We start from the raw sequence: 19,680 nt of genomic DNA, 5'->3' as shown, positions 1-19,680 counted from the left end.
AGTCATCACAGAAGCAATGTGTCTGTGGTTGTGTACAACGTTCTCCTGGTTCTGCTCCCTTCACTCATCATCAGATCATACAAGACTCTCCATGTTATTATGAGGTCCATCTGCTCCTCATTTCTTATAGCACAACAGTATTCCATTACATTCATATACCACAATTTGTTTAGCCATTCCTCAATTGATGGGCATCCCCTTGGTTTCCAATTCTTTGCTACCACAAAAAGAGCTGCTATAAATATTTTCGTACGTATGGGTCCTTTTCCCCCTTGTAAGTTCTCTTTGGGATAGCCCTAGAAGTGATATTGCTGGGGCAAAGGGTATGCATATTTTTATAGCCCTTTGGGCATAGTTTCAAATTGCATTCCAGAATGGTTGGATTAGTTTGCAACTCCACCAACAATGCAATAGTGTTCCAATTTTCCCACATCTTCTCCAGCATTTATCATTTTCCTGTTTTGACATGTTAGGCAATCTGACAGGAGAGATGTGGTACCTTAATTGTTGTTTTGATTTACATTTCTCTAATCAATAGCGATTTAGAGCATTTTTTCATATGCTTCTAGATACCTTTAATTTCTTCCTCTGAAATCTGCCTGTTCGTATCCTTTGACCATTTATCAATTGGGAATGACTTGTGTTCTTATAAATTTGACTCAGTTCCCTGTATATTTTAGAGATGAGGTCTTTGTCAGAGACACTGGTTGTAAAAATTCTTTCCCAATTTTCTGCTTCCCTCCTAATCTTGGTTGCATTGGCTTTGTTTGTACAAAAACTTTTCAATTTAACATAGTCAAAATTATCCATTTTGTATTTCACAATGCTCTCTATCTCTTGTTTAGTCATAAATTCTTCCCTTATCCATAAGTCTGACAGGTAAACTAGTCCCTTCTCTCCCAAGTTGCTTATAGTATCAGCCTTGAAATCTAAGTCATGAACCCATTTTGACTTTATTTTGATATATGGAGTAAGATCTTGGTCTATGCCCAGTTTCTGTTAGTTCAATTGGTATGGCACTGAATAAATACATTAATTTAGGTAAAATTGTCATTTTTATTATATTAGCTCAGCCTAACCATGAACAACTGATGTTTTTCCATTTATTTAGATCTTACTTTATTTGTGTGAGAAGTGTTTTGCAATTGTGTTCATTTAGTTCCTGGGGTTGTCTTGACAGATAGACTCCCAAATATTTCATATTGTCTATGGTAACTTTAAATGGAATTTCTCCTTCTGTCTCTGCTCTTGGGCTTCAGTAGAGATTCCCTTCTTTCTATATATCCACACATAGTCCCATGAAACAAATTAAGTGTTGGTTGATTATTTTCCATTTTTTTCAAGTAACACTGTGACTGAGTGGAACGTTGCTCCTTCCTAGACAAACACTCTCAGGGTATCATGGGTATACACGTGTTTCAGCAACAAACTGAAGATATCTCATTGAAAAGATTAACGAAGCAACAGAACCAAAGTTCAGTACGCATAGTTCCAAATCTTAGACACTTTAGAAAAGGCCTCTAGAATATGCAAATTACCGTTCTGACCCAATCAGATTTCAGGACCAGAGCTGATTTCAAATGACCGTTCAGATTAAAAGGTTGATATAATACCTGACAATTGCCTTAAAGTTTGCAGATTGCATCTCTCACAACAACCCTGTAAGTGCTACAATTATTATTAGCTCCATTTTACAGATGAGGAAACTGAGGCTGAGATGTTAAGTAACTTGCCCAGGGTCACATGGCAAGTAAGTGTCTGAAGTAAGAATCAAACATCCTAACTCCGGTCCAGCACTTGACTCTTCTATGCGCCTCTACAAACTAAAATGCCTACCAACCAGCATAGAAAGCCTTTGTAGAACTGTCGGATGTTATAGTTTCTGGCCTTTTTTATTGGCGATCAGGGTTAAGTGACTTGCCCGGGGTCATACAGCTAGTGAGAGTCTGAAGCCAAATTTGAACTCAGATCCTCCTGACTCCAGGGATAGCACTCTATCCACTTTACCTCCTAGTTCCCTCCTTCCCCCTTTGTTTCTGACCATTCGTAAAGAGAGAACAGAGCTATCCCCTTAAGATAGTTCAGCCAACATTCACCCAAGATCCTTTGCTAGATGTTCCTGCTGTATAGTTTTTTAGCAGAAGACTCTATAGTTCTCTAAATTGTAGTAGCTAAAAATTGTACACCGGGAAGATCAATGGCTTTGGAGTTAGAAAACCTGCGTTTAAATCTTACCTTTTCCATGTTTACAACCTCAGGTTCACAGCTTCTCAAATTCTCAGGTTCCTTATCTTGTCTGTTGAGAGGGTTTACACTAGATGGACCCCAAGATTCCTTCCAGCTCTAATCTATAATCCTATGCAAATAATTTTTGTAGTGGGGGTGCATATCCTAATTACACTGGTTTCTTATTTGGCTAGGAAATCATTTATTGCATAACAGCAAAGATCATTTTCAGATATTTTTCTTGAATTTGCATTTTTATGTAAATAACTACAGCTAGTTTAACATAATAGCTAAAGGTAACTATGATCTAACCCCAGAAGTCTTTAATAGCGTGCTGGACTTGTGTTTCAAATCCAGCAACAGAGACTGCACTAACTTTGTAACTGTTGGCAAGGTGTCTAGCCCTCAATTTACTCATCTGTCCAATGGGGATAATCACACCTGTAGTGCCCACCTCAGAGAGTTATTGTGGGACTTAAATAAGATCATTTATATAAAATACTTTGCGAACCCTAAAACATTACATAAAAATCTGGCTTTATTGTTCTATACTGACAAATGTAAATTCCATTGAGAGGAGCAGCAAAAAGGTAGGAAGAAAACTAACGGTAGAAACACCCAGAAATTCATAGGAAACTTAAAAACCAAGACTGGTGAGCACAATAAAAATTCATGGCCTCACATACACAATGCACAAGGCATGAGTAATAGATAGGCTGACCTAGAGATCCTGAATTAAGGATGCAAGTCTAATCTTGTACGTAAGTGGGATTCATGGGTAGGCCAAGGCTCTAGAAGGAAAGATACACCTTATTCAAAAGTCAGTCAACAAGCGCTTATTGAGTACCTACTATGTGAAAGGCACTGTGCTAAAGGCTAAAGATACAAAGAAAGACAAAAGATGATCCCTGTTCTCAAGGAGCTCGTAATCTAATCAAGGAGACAACATGCAAACAACTATACAATTTACATATATATACATATATATAATTTGTATAGTTGTTTATATATATACATAGACACATACACACACATTACATGCGTGCACACGCGCGCGCGCACACACACACACACACACACATAATAAATTAGAGATAGTCATTAGAGGGAAGAAATTAGCCTTAAGAAGGGTCAAGAAAAGCTTCCTACAGAAGGGGGGATTTTTACCTGAGACTCAAACAAAATAACAGAGATATGGGCTAGGCAATAGGTAGATTCAGAAGTGCTCAAATGACTGGCCCCAAAGTCTAGGTATCACTGTCCTGATGTCACCTGAAAGAAAAATCTTTAGTAGGTCACCTCAGGCATCTGTTGTGAGCCCTGTTCCAATTAACATTTTCGCATTCTTAGCATATTTGCAAATGGCACCAAGCAAGGAGGGTTTATGTTGGATAATGTAGTCTAGAAGGGGAAAAAAATCCTGATTAAATTGATGGGCCAAATATAGTAAGATGAAAAGTAATGTGGAGGCATATAAAGACTAAGGTTCAAAAAATCATCTTGATAACCACAAAATGGGAGGAGCATGGCTAGGTAATAGTTTTTATGGGAAAAAAACTTAGGGGAAGGATTTCATTGGACCATAAGCTCCATGTGACTCAACAACGTCCCATAGCAGCAAAAAAGTAAAAAGAAAAAGAAAAAACTACCTTAGCTTTCATTAAAAGAAGCAGAATTCAGGAGACAGTGGTTCAGCATCCAGACAAGGATGGCCTGAACAGTAATGGGACTGAAGATCATGCTTTATGAGAATTTGTTGCAAAAACTGGGATTGATTAGCCAGGGGATGAGAAGACATTAGGAGAGATAACATAAACACCTTTATGGATATCAGTCAACAAGATTTTCTTTTTTTTTCTTTTTTTAAAAATTTATTTATTTTTAGTTTACAACATTCAGTTCCACAAGCTTTTGAGTTTCAAATTTTCTCCCCTTCCCCAAGACAGCGTGCAATCTGCTATAGGCTTTACATATACATTCATATTAAACATATTTTCACATTAGTCATGTTGTAAAGAAGAATTAGAACCAATGGAATGAACCATGAGAAAGAAGAAATAAAACAAAAAAGAGAGAGAGCAAATAGTACGCTTCAATCTGCATTCAGATTCCATAATTCTTTCTCTGGATGTGGATAGCATTTTCCATCATGAGCCTTTTGCAGTTGTCTTAGAATCTTGCATTGCTGAGTCAACAAGCCTTAAGGACCTACTATGTACCAGGCAATATGGATACAAACACAGAAGGAAAACAGTTCCTGCCCTATAAGGAGTTTATAATCTAGTCAAGGGAAGAGACTATGTACATTATAGGCATGTGCAGACAGCTAGGTGGCACATTGGATAGAGTGAGGGGCCCGAAGTCACGAAGACTCATCTTCGTGAGTTCAAATCTGGTCTCAGACTAGCTGTGTGACCCTAGGCAAGTCACTCACCCTGTTTGCCTCAGTTGCCTCATCTGTAAAATGATCTGGAGAAGGAAATGGAAACTGCTCCAGTATCTCTGCTAAGAATACCCCAGATGGGGTCATGAAGAGTCAGACACAACTGAAAAACAACCGAACAGCACATAAATGCCAAACAGAGGAGTTTACATTTGATCCTGGAGACAATAGGGAACCACTAGATTTTTAATTGGGGCAGAGGAAGACCACCCATGACAATGGTCAGACCTATACTTGGGCATCAACATGGAAAGTAGATGGGGGTGGAAGAGACTGGAGGCTGGAAGATCAAATTAGGAGTCTTCTGTAACAGCATAAGTGAGAGGTGGTTAGGATCTGAACTGGTGGTGGCTGTGCTATGTAAGTGATGAGAAGGGGGCAGTGACAAGGGATGTTATGGAGGAAGACAGGACACGATTTGGAAACTAATGCGAATCTTTCACACTTCTGTAGCCTGCCACGAGACAGCAGCCGTCCTATATCCTACTTTCAAAAATTCCTGCGGAACTACGCGCAGCAGAGAGCACTGGAGCATAAACTTTAACAATTGGGCCTCTGAAGTGACCATATTACTCTCCAGCTAGGTTGGGGTAACTAATGGAGATGGGTAGGAGATAAGATTTTGAAAACTCAGAACATAAGAAGTATAGTAGACACATATGGTGGCAGAAAATTGTTCTTCTACCTCATTCTCTCTTGTTATATACTTTTCTTTTATACCTCAAGCAAATGCCCATGCTATTAGATGGATGGTTCTTACATTGTTTGTTAGCAGAGTATGATTTGCAGAACTCATTACCCAAAACAACTCTCACTAAACCTGAGAAGAGTAACATAGGGGTCCAATACCATCATTCTCAGAGGTTTCAAGAACTCCATTGTTAGCAATAGTAAAGTGAAAGAGAAATTTCTGCTCCTTTCTTTTTGCACCAGATGAGACAGCTCAGTGACTCCTTGGAAAGTCTGCTTACCTGAGTCATCATAGAGACTTTAGTGGAGGACCAGAAAATCTAATTGACTTAGGGGTGTGTGTGTGTGTGTGTGTGTGTGTGTGTGTGTGTGTGTGTATGTATGTGTTACCTTCTGGATCTACATCTATGAACTTCACCTACCCTCCTCACCTACCCATCTATAACTGACTCACACTGCTATGAGCTGAAGGAGAATTAAGAGAGAGGAAAGAAAAATGATCTGCCTGTTACTATTAAGTATTTTCACCAGAACTGTTTGAGAGTAGAGCAGACTCTCTTCTGTGCCCATGCCTTCCAGTGCCAGCTAAAGGTTTACCAGAGGTTGGGAGATAATGAGAGAGATACTAATAAGAAAGGGATATAAGGCAGGTGTTAGTAGATATGTAGAGTGAAGTGGCTCCTGTCTTACTGTGTGATCAAACCCAGCCCTACCCACTTATTAATAAATAAGGAGGCACTCAATGAGCATTTGTGAAATTGTATTATTTCCAGCTTCAACTAGAAGTCAGTCATTTAAAATGTTGGTGGGCGCCTCTTCTAGACAACTCAGAAATGGTAATTCTTATTGCAAGACAAAGTCCACGCTTCATTGATCCTCTCCAAGTACTCCTAGTTAACTTGGGGTTAATGAGAAAGCAAGAGAGAAAGAAGTATCAAGGAACTGGAAAAAGGCTCACTTTGCATGCAATTCTTTAAGTAGCTTCTTTAAGTTCTCCTTGCAAGACCTAAACTGTCAGTTTTTGTTGTTGTTGTTGAGTCTCGTGAGATGTACCATTGGGGGCTTTCTTGGCAAAGATATTGGAATGGTTTGCCATTTCTTTCTCCAGTTTGTGTTACAGATGAGGAAACTGAGGCAAACAGGTTAGGTGATTTGCACAGGGTCACACAACTAATAAAGTATCTGAGTCTGGATATGAACTCAGGCACAGCACTCTATCCTAGCTGCCTCCCCACCCACCCACCCAAAAATTGTCACATTGTCCCACTTTCTCACATTTATTCCTTATCTTGCCCAACCCCTAACCTCATCTCCTATGCCTTTTCTTCTCTCTTTACACCATGCCCATGAAATGGGTGATGATAGGGTTAAATTCAGATACTCTCTCTGTTCCTTTAGTCCCTGTATTTTCATTGCCTACCCTAATGGGAGAAACCAGCTGCCTGCTTATTTCTAGTACTGCTAATGTCTCCCATGCTTTGGGAGAATTTTAACTTTGTTCACAGCCCCTGCAGTCTCCTATGGATGGTAAACAACATTCTCTCTGAGCTTTGCTTTGGGTTTTTTGGTTTGGTTTTTTAATGTAACTGACCTATACACATCTTTAAGGAGAAGAATCAGTTACTCTCCAGAGTCAAAACAAGAAAAAAGGAACAAGACAGGAAAAAATATATATGACATGCCTTTAAGCTTCATAACAGAAACTCATCATATTATTTTCCTTGCTTCCACTGGCAGCAAAAATCTGAAAAGATAAGGAGTCAAACTAAACTCCTACATCCCCAAGAGCTTGGGGCTAATGGCACCATTTATAAGTTTCTTGCAGTTGTATAGCAAATCTAGATTTTCCTTAGCTAAAATGCAAAAATGATGCTGAATTGTTGTCATTTTTTCAGTTGTATCCAACTCTCTATGACCCCATTTAGGGTTTTCTTGGCAAAGAAACTGAAGTGGTTTGCCATTTCCTTCTCCAGTTCATTTTACAGATGAAGAACTGAGCCAACAAGGTTAAGTGACTTTCCCAGGGACACACAGCTAGTAAGTGTCTGAGGTCACATTTGAACTCAGAAAGATGATTCTTTATGATTCCAAGCCCAGTGCTCTATTCAGTGTGCAACCTAGCTGCCCTGCTGCTGAAAAGATTACGTAATTATACTGTGATATTTTGTTAGTGTTACATGGCTTGAAATCCATTTGTCTGTTTCTTTTGGTACCAAAGGAATCTGATAAACTAGTTTGCCTTCTCTCATGCTTTCAACCTCATGTGTAAGACCGTAGTTTACTAAGGCTTGGCAACTTCATTGTCCCTGACATCACTTTCTTTCTCTGGTTTTATAAAGTATATTTCAGGCGTATAGATCACCACCTAACCCCATTCCCTTCAAAAAAATTGATAAAAAGAAGAACCTCATTTTTAATCATTATTTGTATTTCAAACACTTCCCATTTAGAATGAAAGAGCATTTGCAGAAAAGAAGCCTAAAAGATCCTGCTCCTGATTGATGAACACTGACAGCTGTCGTTTTCATTCCTGGCAGAATAGTCTATGGTATGGTCACTAGTGTAGGAGCTACCTCATTTTAATCGCAAATTTGGAGGGGATGGTTTATGAGAGATGGAAATAGGAAATAGATGGTTTTATTGTTTTGGAGACTATATTTTTCATATTTCATTTCTAGCACTGAATGTTTTAGAGGCAGCTAGGTGGCTCAGTAGATGGAGTGCTGAGCCTGACATCAAGAAGACCTCAGTAGCTATGTGGCCTTGGGCAAGTCACTTAACCTCTGTTTGCCTAAGTTTTCTCATCTGTAAAATGAGGATAATAACAGCTTCTACTTTCTGGGGTTGTTAGAGGATCAAAAAAGACATTTAGCACAGTATCTGTCACATAGTAAGTGCTATATAAATACTAGCTTTTTTTTTCCTCTGTATTTTTTATGTTCTACTTTTTTCATTTGGGCAGCTGGGTGGTGCAATGGATAGAGTGCTGGGCCTGAGGTCAGGAAGACTCCTATGACCTCCTGAGTTCAAATCCAGGCTCAGACATTTAGTAGCTGTGTGACCCGGGACAAGTCATTTAACCTTATTTGCCTCAGCTCCTCATCTGTAAAATGAACTGGAGAAGGAAGTGGCAAACGATTATTACAATGTCTTTGCCCAGAAAATCATAAATGGGGTCACAAAACATTGGACATTACTGAAACAACTGAATAACAACATTTTTTCACTCAGTCTCCATAACTATACCAGGCACATGAAAAGTATGTCTGACTTCTTCTTTTTTTAACTTTTTGTTTTTTTTTTGGAGGCAGGGCAATTGGGGTTAAGTGACTTGCCCAAGGTCATACAGCTAGTAAGTGTGTTAAGTGGCTGAGGCTGGATTTGAACTCAGGTCTTCCTGACTCCAGGGCTGATGCTCTACTCACTGCACCAACTAGCTGCCCCATACCTGACTTCTTTAGGAATAGTCACCTGACTTAAGTGGATTAGTGACCGCAGAAACTCCCATTTCCTCTCCATTGCTGAGGTTTAGGATTTTCATCTACTTCCTTGTCTTGCCTCTTTTATTTCTTGCCTGAGATGGGATGGCATGTGGAGTGTATACACGTACACACACTATTCCAGCTTTTCACTTAGATAGAGGGTCGTTTGGGTGCCATTTGCAATGGCAAAAACAGGTGCTGTTGAGGGAAGGTTAGGGCTGTCAACCAAGATAAAAGATATCACAGTTGGCAATTGAAGTGAAGCTGAGGGCACTTAGATGTTTTAGCACTAACGTCTTAAATAGCAGTAGAATCACGGCAGTACCAAGAGGGAGTAGCATGACTGGGATAAGCTATAAGAAATGGGATTTCCAATATCAATAGACTTAATTAGGCTAACAAAACTGTGTGCCTTCCATCATGGAGCCAAAGTAAGACCTTGATGAAGCTCCATGATGTGAAGACACCCTTGCATCATCTAGGAGAAACTCCTCTGATGTAAGCATGTCTTTATGTCCCTATGCTCAGGGTTCTGACAAATAGGGAAACAGCTGGGATGGGAGTTTACAATTTGTGTGCCCATAGTGCCTTTCCTAGAAGTCTGTTGGTTTATAACTGCATTTGAGACTGAGGAGTTAGTGTTTCAGTATAGGCAGAGTCTATGATGAAAAGGCCTTTCACTTCACCCTAAGGGAGTCTTAGAGAGCCCAGACATAATAGGAAAAGATAATAAGCCATATGTTTTCTTCTCCTTCTCTTCCCTTCCCTCATTACCGATTACATAGATCTTACATTAATTTTAGCCTAATATTTTCTCATGGGTTCCCCAACCTTAACCATTCGCTCCCTAAGTGGTCTCAACTTATGTCATACCCACAGAGCCCCAACCCCTACCCTAACTCTTGTGATAAAGTACCCAAGATAACCTGAGTCTATCTTTTCTCAGGAACATGGAATCTCTACTCCAGTCCTTTGTGTACTCAAAGATAGCATTTATTTGCAATTTAACAAGTTGGGTCTAAGTTAAAAGAAAAAGAAGGTGACAGATAATAGAATGAGACTTTACACCTCTCTGTTTCACATTAACAGCAGAAAGTCTCCAAAGCGCCGTATGCTTGAGAGACAGAAACTGTGAAGTTTGGGTTCCATTCTATCATGATCCAGCAAAGAGAGAGTCCCTGGTCAAAGATGATAGGTAGTAGCAGAGGAAAGGGACACAGGAAGAAAGGGGTGAGGACTGGGAAACATCCCTCAGTTAACATGGGTAGAAGATCCTAAGCAGTATCTCCTTTTCCTTTACTCCCTGGAACACGACTTCCTGTTGTTTGAATCCTAGTTCTCATCCCTTACACACACTCACCACCTTGAAGGAGCCAGCACTAGTGGCCTGGAGATGGGAAACACAAGGCCCTACTACTGCCTTGTGGCTAGGAAGTGGAAGAATTCCTAGTTCCACTGCTGAGGTAGAAAGAGTGAGGGTCCAGGCATCCCACACTGGAACTTTGAATCATTTTTCTCCCCAAAACATAATACATAATGGCACAACTCTGTGGTACTATGGGTTCCGTGTATATTTCACATACATTATATATTAAGTTAGTTTTTATGGGCTGGCCTGAAAACTTACCATTTATAACCTATCCACCATTTATAAAATTGCATAATTGAAAGACTACAAGTTAAAAGAGATTCTACTCCTAACCTCACCCCTAGCTTATTTGGGCTTAATTTGCTGGGTTTCAGCTTCTTCATCTGTAAAATAAAGAAAATTGAATTATATCAAGGGTTCTTGACCTTTTTTTTGTAATGCATCCTTTTTGGTAGTCTGGTGAATCCAATGGACCCCTCTCAGAATAATGTTTTTAATGCATAAAATAAAATTCCCAGGATTATGAGAAAAACCTGTTACACTGAAATCATATCAAAATATTTTTTAAAACAAATTCAGATTCAAATACAGCTAGAAATAAAATTGTGAAGTTGTAAACAAACAAAAAAAATCTAAGTTAAGAATCCTCCAACCAGAGTGGGTAGCTAGATGGCGCAGTGAGCAGAGTGCCGGCCCTAGAGTCAGGAGGACCTGAGTTCAAATCCAGTCTCAGACACTGGACACACTTGCTAGCTGTGTGACCTTGGGCAAGTAACTTAACCCCAATTGCTCTGCCTTCCCCCCTCCAAAAAAAATTAGAGGAGGATGGAATAGTTTTTAAAAAACAAGAATCTTTGAACCAGATCATCCCCAAGGTTTCCTCCCACTCATTACAAAATGTTCCAAAGTTTCATGATTCTTTGAAACATTTCAAATTCCAAACAATCAATTTATATACAATCTTTTGAAACAGAGCCTGTTGATAAGCTGAGGATGCCCTAAAGAATATTTCTTGAAGGAAAAGATGGTAGAATGCATGGCCTCTCCGACTTTACTTTTCCTTCACATCTTTTGCCCTAAACCTTAAGAATATTTGAAACAGCTGCATGTCTAGAAGGCTCTGAATCATTAACTTTTAATTCCAGGGTGTGTTTTCATGCATGGAGATTTTTATTTTACATCTGCTTGTTCATTCAGACCTAAAAGTCTATTCACTTTAATAGCTCATTACCCTCCTTTCAATTTTCATTTGCCTTCACATTTAGGCTAAAGTAACTGAAAAACGAAGGATGTGTCTATATAGGGTTAAAATGAAGGATTGTGCACACATTTTTGTCTTTTTCTTTCTTGGTCTTTTTAGTATCCAGGATACCATGATTGTTCTGTCATCAGCCATACTTAAAGCACTAGCCTATTATAAGCGGAAGGTTTGTTTAGTATTTTAAGAGTGTTTATGAGTAGCAAGACTTTTCTCGAAAGACTACTTCCCCTTTCAGGACTATTTTTATACCATATATCTTATACATATATGTGTGTGTGTGTATATATATATATATATGTATATACACATACATACATACATACATACATATATATATATATATATATATATATATATACACATCGTGTGTACGTGTATATATTGTTGTTCACAAGCCCAATCCCCAGAGTCTGAAATAGTTTTAGAAAGAAATGTATCCGGTCATTTGGGAGAGAGAGAGAAAGAGAGCCAGAAAGAAGGTGTGGCTTCCTCTCCAGGTTCTGGAAAGTTTATGTTATTTAGGATTTTGATGACCCACGAGTCACACAGGAATCAAATGAAAGGAACCCAAAACATAAGATTGGGTGGATCCAAAACAAGTCCTGGTTGTGGAAACACAAAACAAGAGTGTTTTGGTTCCAGGACCTGGGGGAACCCAAAATACCTCATAGCCATCTTTGGCATTACTAGATAGTTACTGAGGTCAGGCAACATTCTGGGTGCAAGCAACCTCTGATCACATAAAGTTGGATCCAAACATTATTAATAAATTATAAAAATGTAATCCACGGTATGTTAGACACATTTAAGTATGCATATACTTATGTGTGTTTGTATGAGAAAGAGACAGAGACAGAGAGATTGAAATTGATTTTACCTATTTCCTGTGACATAATGAAGGAATTATTCTGGAATATCCCCCCTGGGAGCTCAGGGCATATATGAGCATGGCAGGTTGAGGTATGGTAGTCAGAGATACCCATGGTCTCTGAGTGTTGTGAAGACACCTGGAATCAGAAAGAGGGAGAGGAGAGGAAGCTCCAGGATGGTCTCTCTTGAGCTGAGCAGAGGACAGGGGAAGTCATAGTGGAAAATTAGCTGGTCTATCCTCTAGTGACTGGCATCCTTTATAGCAGATTAGGGCTGGGAGTAGGAATGGGCATTATGGTAGAATTCGTGGGGGAGACGATGCCATGCCAACAAACCATTTTAAGTGTGTCGATTTAAATATAACTGATAATTAATGGAATCTCCTTTAAGCAGCCACACTGTATATTGTGTACGTATAAATTAGAATAACCTTTTTCCCCCAGTTTACCTGAAACAAGAATAGAAAAATAATAGTAACACTAATATAAGCACTTTAAGATTTCTAAAATACTTTGTAATTCATACGATCCTAACAACAACCCTAAGAGGGAGGTACTATTACTATCTCATTTTACAGATGAGGAAACTGAGGCAAACAGGTAAGTGACTTGCCCAGGGTCATGCAGCTGGTAAGTGTCTGTGGCTAGATTTGAACTCAAGTCTTCCTGATTCCCACAGTCTATCTACTGCACCACCCAACTGCAGTTGGTCTGAGTTCTAATGCGCTAACTGAAGCATTCAGTCCAGGTTTTAAATTATCCAATTAGGATCTGAAGATTTAGATCTGGAAGAGACCTTTAAAAGTCATTGACTCCAACCCCCTCATCTAACAGATCAGGAAAATGAGGCCCATAGAGCTTAAGTAACTTGCCCAAGGTTCAAAGAGCTGAGGTCTTCAGGTCCCCTTCAGGTCCTGCATTTGACTCCAAATCCAGAACTCTTTGCCCCTGTACCACAGAACTCCCTCATTTTAAAGGCAAAGAAAGTGATGCTCCTAGAGGTCGGCCAGAGTAACACAGGTAATAAGTAGCATAGTCAGTATTTGAACTCAGGTCCTTAAACTCTAAGTCCCCTGCTTAAAAGAGAACTTGACCTTCAAGTTGTATGTATCTGAGGCAATCTAAAGCATTTTGATTTAGGGACAGTTCTGTGGCATGGTGTGTAGAGTACTGGGCCAGGAATTAGAAAGATTCCTCTTCCTGAGTTCAAATCTGGCCTCAGATCTTACTGACTATGTGACCCTGGGCAAGTCACTTAACCCTGTTTGCCTCAGTTTCCTCATCTGTAAAATGAGCTGGAGAAGTAAATAACAAACCACTCCAACATCTTTGCCAAGAAAATCCCAAATGAGATCACAGAGTTGGTCATGACTAAACAACAACAAATCATTTCAGAGATTTTCAAACAGTGGGAGATTTTTTTAAATACTTTTAACCAGTGACCAAAGGGATGCTTTCCATTGATCTGACAACAGCACATTAGGGCATTAAGAAGAATGCAGCATACTGTATTGGTAAAGGCAGACGATAATATGATCCCCCGTTTGAATTGCCAGAAGTATTGAAGTTCATTAATGCAGCTTTGTAAGTTGTTTCAATTTCTAAGAATTCTCCTTGGCCCAGTATAGAACACAAGGGAATGTTAATGCAAAGAGTGGCGAATTGGAATTCAGTATTTTATAAAAATGAAACTTGAAAACTAAAAAAAAAAAATTTAATTTTAAATTTTAAAAAAAGCGGCAAAGCCATTCCACAGAAAGGAGTAATGGGTTTGAATGTCCTTTCATGCCTAGCTGACAATAGAACTGTATGGGAAATCATGAGATTGCTGATTTAATAATAGTAATAATAATATGTAATAATAACTGCAAAACAGTAGCTTTCTCTCTAATGTATTATATGTGGGAGAGGCCTTTTTTTCTTCAACCTCGCCATCATTCCATTTGAATATCCCCTGCATTTTATTGGTATTTAATCTAGGCATATTATCTCTGCAAAATGCATTTTCAGAGTACAGAAGAACAGGGCAAGTAGGGAAAAGCACTTAGTCCTTCCTTTAACTAATCTCCCTTATCGGAGATGTCAGTTACGATGTGGGATTGATGTGAAGAATGATTATATTTTTATTGTGAATTAATAAATAGGATAAAGGGTAGCAGACAAATGAAAGTGATGGAATGAACAGATTAACATAATTTTATATGAGAGGCAGCATGATACAGTGAATCCGGAGCTAGATTTGAAGTCAGAAAGGCATAGTCAGGTCCTGCCTGTGATATAGAATGGCTGTGGGATCCTCGGAGGCGGGCAAGATCTCGACATTTCAATGGCAACATCTCAGTGCCAACAGGCATTTCTCCAGAATTAAAAAAAAATTGCAAAACCGCGTTAATGGAGGGAGTCCCCTCCCAAGGAATCACAAAACTTGGGGGGATGAAGGAGGGAGTAAGAGCAGTCATAAGTCTGGGGGGAGGAGCAGGGTGAGGTGGGGCAGGGTGACAGTATGGAAGAGTTCTGTAAACGTAAGAGATGGCATGATAGAAAAGAAAGTGCAGTGGGACTTGAGGACCCATGAGTTCAAATTCCCATTGTTATTTAGGATCATAGAAGCACAGATTTAAAATCATCACATCATAGACTTGGAGCTGGGAGGGACTTTAGAGATCATCAGATCACCATCAAGAATTCTAGATTCTAGTCCAGGGCTTCTTAAACTCTTTCTACTTTTTTGCTTTTTGGCACCATTCCTTGGGGTTGCTTAGCCTGAAGGCACGTGCAGTGCAAAGTGTGCGTGCTTTGTTTTCAGAACCAAGGCTGCAGTGAAGTTGTGCAATGCACAATCGGCAAGAGAAACACCTCAGATTCATTTGATTTTGAACTTATTTTGAGTGTTGTTTGTTCAGAAACCTTTTACTGTTGCCATATGGCGTCACAACTCACAATTTAGAAAGCTCTGACTAGTGTCACTGTATCTTGACTTAGAAAACCACTTATTAACATTATCTAGGTTGTATTGTATTTTATTTATTTTGCTATTTCCCAATCACATTTTACATTTAATTTTAATTTTCTTTCTCAATTACATGCAAACAAAATTTTTTGACATTTGTTTTTTAAAATTTTGAGTTTCAAATTCTCTCCTTTCCTCCTTCCTTCAGAAGGCAAGCAATTTGATATAGATTATACATGTGCATTCATATAAAGCATTTTTTATATTTAATTTTTGTTTTTTTTCCTCAATTACATGTAAACAAACATTTTCAATATTCATCTTTCTTTTTTAATTTTGAGTTTCAAATTCCCAATTCCATTTAAATCTGGTTCTTGCAGTTGGCCTGTGTGTTTGATACCTCTGATCTAGTATAACCCTCTTATTTGACAGATGAGGAAACAGGCCCAGAAAAGTCAAGGAGACACCCAAGGTCACAGAGACTGAAAAAGGCAGAGCTGGATGAGGCATTAGAAACCAGCCTCTCTGATTCCAAATCCCATAACCTTCTCACTATATTGCGTTATATGCCAGGTGATCCGGGTGACTTTGGGCAAGACATTTGGCCCCTCTAAATCTCAGTTTCCTTATCTGTAAAACAGTAGTAATAACACTTTATCCACCTACCTCACGCAATTATTGCAAGGAAAATACTTCGTAAATCAGGCACCATGAATCAGGAGTCACAAGACCTTTGTAAACTTCAGTCTAACTTTTTGACATGAGTTTCTGTATTTAGATCCTTCACTGATTTTGATGACATATATATATATATATGTATATGTGTGTGTATATATATATACACATATATATATATTATATATTATACACACACACACACATACACACATATATATATACATATATACATATACAATTTAGGTCAATTAGTGTCTATATGTAGTCTGTGCTATAGCAGTACAGTCTAGGTCAGTGGTATCAAAACCAATAGAAATGGGCTCCCTGTGAGCCTCATACTGATTTAGAAAACTACAAGTTTATATTTATTTTGTGAAATATTTCCAAATTACATTTTAATCTAGTTTGGGCCACACTAGAGAGTTTTACGTGAGTTTGACATCTCTGCTATAGTTCAGCAGATCCCTTTAAACACTTAAAAATTATTGAGGACCCCAAAGAGCATTTGTTTATGTGAGTTTTTAGCTATCAGTATTTACTGTTCGAAATTAAATAGATATAATTTTTAAATACTTATTAATTTATGTTAAAATGGTGATAATAAACCTATTGCATAGTAACATAAATAACATTTTTATGAAAGATAATTATATCTACAAAAATAGTGAGAAGAGTTACATTTCATTTACTTTGCAAATCTCTTTAATGTCTGGATTAATAGAAGACAGCTGGATTCTCATATCTGCTTCTGTGTTCAATCTGTTGCAATATGTTATCTTGGTTAAATTATATGAAGAAAATCTGGCCTCCCACAGTTTTATAGTTAAAAAAGAGAGGAGAATTTTATTGGTAAATAACATCTTGGTATTGTTATGAGAATAGTTTCAACCTCACAGACCTCTCCCCAAAAAGGGTTGTAAGGAACCCCGAGGGTCTTTGGTCCACACTTTGAAAATTGCTGAGGTAGTCGATAGTCATTCTTAGAGTCAGGATGACCTGGGTTCCAGATCTGCCCCCAGCATATACTAGCTGTCTTTTAACCACTCAGTGCCCCAGACAATTCTGCAAATGGCAAGAAGTTACAGATGACTTGCAAATCTCCATCTATAGGAGTTTCCAGACCAGACCAACAATCTGTGCTATGGCTCATGAAACTACTGGCTGTTTGAGGGATGGTTTGTAATGGACTTGTATCAGTACTGAGATTAATCCTTCTTTAATTTTTATTTTTTTTGTCAGTAACATGTACCACATGGCTCATGTTACTATCATCAAAAAAGTGATCCCATTGAATCATTTAATTTCAGAGCCATCCAGTCCAGGGCTTCTTAAACGGGTTCCACTCCAGACCCTTTATGCAAAGTGTGCATGCTTTGTGTTCAGAACCAAGGCTGCAGCAAAGTTGCATGATGCCGCATGGACAAGTGCTGCCAGAAACACCTGGGATTCGTTACATGTTTGATTTTTAATTAATTTTTGGTCTTTGCATGTTCAGAAACCTTTTACTGTTGCCAAATTTTTCTCAACCCCATATGGGACTGTGACCCACAGTTTAAGAAGCACTGATTCAAGTCTATTTTTTTTAACAGAAGTGTTTAGGACCAAAGAGGGGAAGCAGCTCACCTATGGCTCATAGCTCATTCACTGTACAGTAAGGCCTAGAACCCAAATCTCCTGACTCCTAGTCCTAACGCATTTTCCAAAATGGCTTTGTAATACCAGGAAAGGTCTTCCCCTCCCTTAAGATATTGCAAAAATAATCTTGATCAACAGTACAAAAAACAGACTTACTACATTATAACAACAAGTTTAAGCCTGACTGCCTGAATCCCATAGCATCCATTTTATAATTGAGATGACTGAATTCTAAAATCAGTGAAGTCAAGCTAGTGGTCTTATTTATGATGCTATACATAATTTTTGCTGGCCTTACTATAGTTGAGCCTGTTGGAATGGCTATGATTGGAGCAGCAAAGGAACTTTGGATTTTCAAAAAAATTAATGCAAGGATTCTTATCTTGGTCAGAGCTTTGTTGAGCTGCAGTAATTTCTTTGCAGTAATTCAATCTTACAATAAAAAACTGGGCTGTATTGTATCTTCACAGACAATGCTGACTTACACTTCATTTCAGCATTCATTTCCATTTATCCCATAGATCTGGGTGTAGTTGACCCTTCATTTCTTACTCACTTGTTCACAGTCTTCTAGATTGCCAGTGATTCCCTACATCATCCAATCTCTCCATAATTCTTTTTTAATTCTAATCTCTTTTTATTCTTTAAGAAAGCGTTGACCCTCATTGTGAGAATGATAACAATACCTTACATGTCTTTAGCACTTTATATATTCAAAAGCACTTTCACACATATTATTTCATTTGCGCTCAAAAAAAAAAAGTCCTGTAAGACAAATTGGTCAGGTATTATCCCTGTGTTACAGTTGAGGAAAGAGGTATATTATTTAGTATCTCACAGCATTGACTTGGAACAACCATGTAAACTACCATAAGGCCCATTGATCAGGCATTTAATAAAAAAAAAAAACTAATAGGTCAGACCTAAAAGAAATCAAGTTACAAATACAAATGAATCTTTATTAAAATAGAAAATGATACAATAGGAGAGATGGATGCATATAATATAGAACAATGCTTGTTCACTGAACTTATCAAATATCTATTAAGTGCCTACTATGTGCAAGCACTGTGCTAAGTACTGGCAATACAAAGACAAAAAGGAAATAGTTCCTGCCTTTAAAGAGCTTATTTTCAAATGGAGGGAAGCAACATGTATAAAGCTAAATCAATTAAAAAATGTATACAAAGTAAATAGAGAGTATTGGGGGGGGGATATCCTAACAAGGGGGAAAATTGGATAATAACCTCTTGAGGAGCTGGCATTTGAGTTGAGCCTTCAAGAAAAGTAGGCATTCTAAGAGATAAAGGTGATGAAGCACATTCCAAGCATGAGGAACAACTCGTGAAAAGACCTAGAAATGGGAGATTAGAATGGCATGTATGGGGAACAAAAAATAGACCAGATTGAAACATAGAACGTGTGATGTGGACCAAATGAAGTTAGTCTGCAAAGATAGTCTGGAGACAGATCAAGAAGGGTTTAAATGCCAAACAGACAAGTTTATATTTTATCCTAGAGATAGTCGAGAACCACTGAAGCTTCTTGAGAAAGAGAACGAGATGGTAATACTTGTCCTTTAAGAATATCAATTTAGTAGTGAAAAATAGGTAGGGAGGATAATTATAAGGCAAACTATCAAGATGATGAGTGACTGAACTGAGATTGTGGCTGTGTGTGAGTAGAGTGAAAGGGATGTGTCTTAGATCCATGACAGGCTGGATGCCAGAGATGTTGGAGAAATAGAAATTTCAAGACTTGGAAACTAAGTGGATGGGGAGGAAGGGCAGGGAAGGAAGAAGATTGAGGAGACAGGAATAGCTCCAAGTCTCTGAATCTGGGTGACTGGAAAGATGGTACTCAACAAAAGCAGGGAAATTTGGAGGAGGGATTGGGTTTTGAGGAAGAAATGATGAGTTGCATTTTGGACATGTCCAGTTAGAGATGTCTAGGGGACATTCAGATAAAAAGAAAATGTCAGAGCTGGAAGGGACCTCAGAAATCACCTAGTCTGTGTACAGATGGATTTCATTTTATAGATAAGGAAACTGAAGCTAAGAGGTGAAGTAATTGGTCC

At 38.4% G+C, this 19,680-nt stretch overlaps 1 protein-coding gene across 1 annotated transcript in view; it reads left to right on the top strand.

The window, feature by feature from the left end:
* The window catches only part of PIP5K1B (phosphatidylinositol-4-phosphate 5-kinase type 1 beta), a 344,454-nt gene that overhangs the window by 313,966 nt on the left and 10,808 nt on the right, over positions 1 to 19,680 (top strand). The window lies entirely within an intron of this gene.

The sequence above is a fragment of the Trichosurus vulpecula genome, chromosome 9 (assembly GCF_011100635.1).
Source record: "Trichosurus vulpecula isolate mTriVul1 chromosome 9, mTriVul1.pri, whole genome shotgun sequence".
Classification (NCBI taxonomy): domain Eukaryota; kingdom Metazoa; phylum Chordata; class Mammalia; order Diprotodontia; family Phalangeridae; genus Trichosurus; species Trichosurus vulpecula.
The sequence above is the reverse complement of the archived record's forward strand: the minus strand, read 5'-3'. Positions and strand labels throughout refer to the sequence as shown.